General features: G+C 36.1%; 1 protein-coding gene across 3 annotated transcripts in view; it reads left to right on the top strand.

Moving 5' to 3' along the window:
• Positions 1-768: 768 nt before the first annotated feature.
• The window catches only part of LOC148817935 (uncharacterized), a 46,107-nt gene continuing 40,875 nt past the window's right edge, over positions 769-6,000 (top strand). The window contains exons 1-2 of one of the 3 annotated variants that reach the window (XM_088937753.1): positions 769-1,059; positions 4,832-4,953. The gene's annotated coding sequence lies outside the window, so the exon portion shown is untranslated. Of the gene's footprint in view, positions 1,060-3,066; positions 3,133-4,831; positions 4,954-6,000 lie in introns of those variants that run through there. The other 2 variants (XM_088937756.1, XM_088937754.1) reach the window with 2 other exon arrangements.

Genomic DNA, 6,000 nt, shown 5'->3' with positions numbered 1-6,000 from the left:
ACAGTCACAAACATATGTTTTGAAATCCTCCATATCCAACATATAGCATTTTTAAATGCTTTGGTATATTCAACTTTATATTAAAAAAATATATATAGTATAGTTACTACATCAATGGAAAAAAATCTTCATTCTAGCATGTGGTAGTCAAGATTTCTAAAGAATTATTTTATTATATTAATAACAATTACAGATAGAGGAGAAGAATGTTTATTTCTGCAACTCTCTGGATGTCTGTGGAAAGACCACCAAGAAGAAATCACTTTTAAAAGAGAGCAGTATGCTCAAACGCTCCACTCTCAGCTAGGCTATGTGCTGGATGAACATATTATCAATTAATCATTTGACCATGTGATGTTGTGTGTCCCCTAGATTTACATGAATACATTATTTATCGTTTAACTAATTGAACGGCGCAATATGACATTCTCAGTGAACTATTCTATTCCTACACTTCATATGGGAAAAGTCTGAAAGAAGCATTGAAAATACAGCGGAACAATTTTCACTTAAACCCATCAGATCTGCAAAACTGTATACATTTATAAATGCAAGACGCGGAAAAATTGCCTTAACTAGCACCATTGTAAAACTACGTCCCCCAATCTTTCGATTGTACATTTATAACAGGGTGGGGAGGGAAAAACAGTTTTTAAGCGAGGTTTTTCCCGTTTCCAGCAAGTGGCGCTACGTGGAAACGCAAGTTAAATGCGAATTGCGTGTTTTTTTTTATCCGTCACATGGTACTGCTGAGCCGAGCAACAGAGCGCAGATGGAACAAGCTCGTAAGAGCAATCTCACGGTCTTGCATCAAGCATAAACTAAACTAGATTAATAGCCTATGCATGCTGTAAACAGGCTGAGGGCAATGTGGAGGAATGGGAAGGACTACAACAACAGACTAGTACAATGCCGCATGTACGTTTTATCAGAGAAAGCAAAAGGTTATGAACTTGTTTCTGATTTATTATAACGGAGCAGCAGGGTCTGGAATAGAACCTTAAAAATGAACAGGAGATACTGTGTATCATCGCACTTGGAAACCCACTGAGAACCTGAGTGAGTATTTGGTCTGGTGCAATATTCTGTTCTTAATTTTTTTTAATTTCTTCGGATCATGTGATCATTCTGGGACTACAGTTCCTCTTAAGTTTCAAATTATGTCCCGTTTACGGGTCCAATTGAGCAACAAATTTGTGTTGGTGAAGGTTTTAATAGTCTTATTTTTCCCTCGTATATTAGATAGCACGTGTTTCATTGCTATTTTTAAAAACTGATGTTCTTACACTTTGAGTGGGGTAGTTAATCGATGGGATGTATAGGTAATCGTGAAAAATGTTCCGTTTTTTCTCTGCCAGTGTTTATGACAATAATTAGCTTTTCTAATCAATATTAGAAATCTAATCAATATTACACACCACAGTAGTTAGAAACGCGACATTTATGCAGGGAATTGACGGGCTGAAGTGGTTTCAATTTAAACAAAAAACCGACCGAGTAGGTGAATGACCTGCTGTCTGAGTCAAAATAGCGATATTAATTAAAAATACTGTGCGGCCAATTAGCATCGTCTTTGATCTTATTTCCATGGCTTTGATGATCTGAGCAATAATACCCAAGAGTGTTAACGAGTTACTGGTATTTCATGACATTGATTCTAATCAATGTAAAAAAACACAAATTAGGGAAATATAAAATCATATCACTTGCTCACTTTACGCTTCTTGGTCGACAATTTCTGTACGCTAATTATTAAAATCTTGTGGGTTAAAATCAGTTCACTAATCCCACCCCCATTCTTTCTTCGTTTTTGTATTTTGTGTTCTTCAAAGAATAAAGCATAAAGGTGTATCATGCAGGTAGTTTTTTTTCCCCACAACACCTTTTTGTATGAAAAATCTTGAGTTGTTTCACTTTTGTGTTATTGACAAGCAAAGGCATACAGATAAGTTCAATTTTATCAGTGATTGGTGGTTGAGACTTTTGAAGGCTCTTAAGTGAAATTCTAGATAATGTTGCTCTCAAGGAAAAGAAAGGATTAGTCAGTATTAAGGGAAGTATGCAGGTAATGACTGTTTTTGCCAAAACCTAAAATGCATAAAAAATTACCAAAAGTGTAGAAATACCGTGTAAGTCTCTTAGCTAGATGTCTACAGTTGAATGGTCAACAATAATTCTGGGACTTGAGGTTCCAGTCATTCAGAGGGTTACACAGTAGCTTGTCTGCAGCTTATGTTTTTGAACACAAGATGCAGAGAAGGACCCAAGTGAGACTGCAGCTTTCTCTTCAGTTAGAGTGTGTTTATTTTAGCCGGATAAGACCCAGGAGATCTCTGAGCTCACTGTGAAGGGGAGCCGAATGAAATAACAGCAGTCACAGTTAATTTACATGTATCCTATTACCACATTGAAACCAGAGAATAAAACCATGTGCACATCTGTAGACCAATTATATGCAATTCTGGTGTAATATTTAAATTGTTGTAAACTTTAAGAACGTTACACTGAGAGCAGTCCTCCAAGATCATTTCACGTAATTATTCAGATACAAACCTCAAATGAAGCTGTCAGAGCTCACTATTTAATTTAATATCCTCGACGTATTATTTGAGCACTCTTAACACATTTCACTAAATTACTAGGAAAGAAGATCTAAAAATATAATAGCCTACTGCGTAAATCTGAAAGGCAAGCTGGAAATAATATGCAGACTAAGTAGTCAATAAAATCTAATAGATTCTGGTATTTAACTTTAAGGCTAAGGCAATAATTTGCAGAGGATTGAGGCTGATGTGTCCTGTAGGAGAAAAGTCAGACTGCTTGCCTCTTCAGATTAGATAGAAATATCTGTGACGGGGATTTCTGGGCACGAAATGCAGTGACTGTAAAAATTCACCTCAATAATTAATGAAGACACCAGGCAGGCGGTCAATAAGGAGTCTCTATATAAAGTATGAGGAAGGTACAAGAATAGGTGATAAATGAAACACCAAAAACTCGTATTCTAGCAGCAGAGGTGATGTGCAGCTTTGAAGACAAGCCACTTCCAATATAATTAAGCGTTGGTGGGTTTGGAGCTCAGGAGAGAGGTTCATCGCAGAAGAAAAAATCGTGAACAGTGTCAGCACAAATGTAAGCTGAATACCTTACTTACAAGTACGCCTAAAGCTTCTTTAGTGAACAGTCTTCCCAGATGAAATCAGTCAGATCTTTTCCATCATTGCAAAGAGAACAAACTACTGTGTGTTACTGTGTGTTTTTATTGTTATATTAGGAAAGCTGGACAGCATCTATAGGCTGTATTGATTAATGATAAAGACAGTGTTCAATGGAAAGGATAATGAGGCATATCATATTTACTGTGTGCTTAAAGGTGGAGTGTGTTTTTCTGAAAAAAAAATGTTTGATTGTCTGTGCAGTATGTGTTGCCATATATTAGAAAACTCTAGTGTTGTTTCTGAAAGGCCTAAGAGACAGTAAGTTACAAATCCATTCAGTCTTACAGTGGATACATTACAACTCAACATAAAACAATAACATAGGAAAAATAACTGGTAGTAAAAACAAATACTGTTGGCAGTTTTAAAAAAACAATCATAATTCCAGTATGCTACAGTTTATCAAAATCAAAACTATTTGCAAATACTTTTGTTTGCACTTTGCAACTAATACAGATGCTTTAGATTTTGAGATTGTGTTATTCACACAATGTCAAACCAAGAGAAATCTACAAAATAAAAAGGTAATTGCATTCTAAATTGGTTGAAAAAGACCTTTTTGAACATCTCATGATGTGCACAATCATCCAGGTATTTTTACCTAACCATGCCCAGCAAGAGAACTTAAAGTAGATCTTCTCATTACCCCCAGGACACACATACCATACAGGATTTAAATGCTGGTGTATTTTTAAAGGGTAGTTGTTGCTGCACATAGTTAAAGCCTCTTTAGATGACACAGGGTGATTTAAAGATTACTGTATACAGCTTTCCATGCTAGTAAACCAGGCTCAATTTACTTTACTGGGCCTCACAAAGTCTGAGATCAAGACTGAACAGCTAGCTTGCTTGTCAACGTTGGAATATGTTTTTTAATTGTCTCTCTCTTTCTCGGAATTCAAAACAATCCATGAGGCTTATTTGCCTTGTATGCTACAGGAGTATTTTAAAAATAAGTGCCTTCACTGTCAGTATGACTCTCTCTCTCTCAGCTGTCTGAACTGGGATACACTCAGGCACTCACCTCAGTGAACTGTTTGCAGTCGCTGTGCTATGCAGTTAACTAGAAACTATATATTGTCACAAGGGTATGAGAGCTCGTATTATGAAACCTTTTCCAGTTTGTGACCAGTTACAGTTATGTGTCCCACACTAGAAAGCAATCAATCTCAATAACAATAGCAGTAAGGCCCCAGACATGGAGTAGAACAAGGCATATTTATGTTATACTCTTCTTGAGCTCCTTTTCAAAGCTGCTGCATTTTACACACCCAGCAAAATATTGTGTTGAGAGCAGTGGTGATTTCTAAAAATTAAACCTTACATATTCTCTTGCACCATCAGATCATGGCACGTCCTGGGTTTGACGCGCCAAGTCTTTTACAATACTTAGCCCTTAGAGCCCTTAGAAGATTGTAGTCAATGCTTAGTCCGACCTGAAGAGGGAAGTTTAAAGCCTAATCCAGGAACAAAGCCTTCATTTGTTGTCATCCTGCTGAATTTGCCAGGGACTATCAGAGAGAGCAGCCAAGAATGCTTTAGATTAGATGCTCAATTTCCATCTCTTCTGAGCCTTGCCTCATTTCCACAGTGGGCTTTTTTGTTGCTTCTAGGAGAAAGAATGCCTGAAAACGTGTGGAAAGGCTTCGGTGTACTCTCCTAGGGCACTCCGCACAACAGATACTGTACAGGGGGCTTTGGGGGAAGGAGTGACAGATGTCTTATTGATTGAGCTGTAAGTAGATCTTCATTTTTTCTAACACTTAATAATGAAGACAGCTTGACTCCAACATGGAACTCTCCAAACTAGCTTGCTGAAACTCAGGATTTATTGATGTCCAATATTCGTCTGCTTGATTGGTACATCTGGGGCTGGATTGCAAAATTGCATAATTTGACCATTTTTTAGAAACGTTTGCGTAAGAATGACATGTTTCTGTCTTTGTAAGAGATGAGGTTTATTTTTATGATACTTCCATATGATTCTTAGTTGTTACAAATCCATAGTCATTCTATAACCCTGAATAAAGGCATTTGGTTAATCTGAGATTATAAATTACGTTTTCCATGTTATACACTTATTAACTACTAATTTGCTCTTATTCAAATGTTTATCAACTACTTTTTGTTTAATACAGATTTACATTTGTGCACATTTGTACACTCTGTCAGGCAGCTTGCGATCAGGGTGTGAATGCTGTGGTTTTTACTCTGTGGCACTTTTAAGTTTCACACATGGACACCTGCTGATGTTTATCGTAAGAAGTAAAACAAGAAATGCTTTTCAGAATCTTTAAAACACACAGGCAGGGAGTAATCTTTAAAACACAAGGGCAAGAAAAAACTGTTCCATTTCACACTGCAGAATTATGCTCTGTTAAGCAGGCTAAGAAAGAGTTCCTTCGGGAGCTCTATCATTAATTCCTAAATTAAATAATAAAATCTTATTTAAAATGGAATTCATTGTGTTGAAATGGAAGAGGAAAATTTTTGTTATGTATAATTCTGACATTTTTTTTTCTGTTTGTGATTATGAATAATATACTATCCACACTATATGTACCAATTGTCAGTTTTATATTGGTATTCATGAGAAAGTGACTTATAAAACATTTTTACTAAGTTTTTTGGAGAACCCTGTTATAGTGTAATTAAAGACTCACAGGATAAAACCTTATCTATAGCTAGAAGCTGATTAGAAAAAATAGTTTAAAAAAATTAAAGTAGGTTAATCCTGAAAGAGGCAAGTGATGATATTGAATTTAAAATGCTTTCTTTGTTC

Source organism: Atractosteus spatula, chromosome 19 (assembly GCF_055471065.1).
Source record: "Atractosteus spatula isolate fAtrSpa1 chromosome 19, fAtrSpa1.hap1, whole genome shotgun sequence".
NCBI classification, from domain to species: domain Eukaryota; kingdom Metazoa; phylum Chordata; class Actinopteri; order Semionotiformes; family Lepisosteidae; genus Atractosteus; species Atractosteus spatula.
This window is presented reverse-complemented; position numbering and strand designations above follow the sequence as displayed.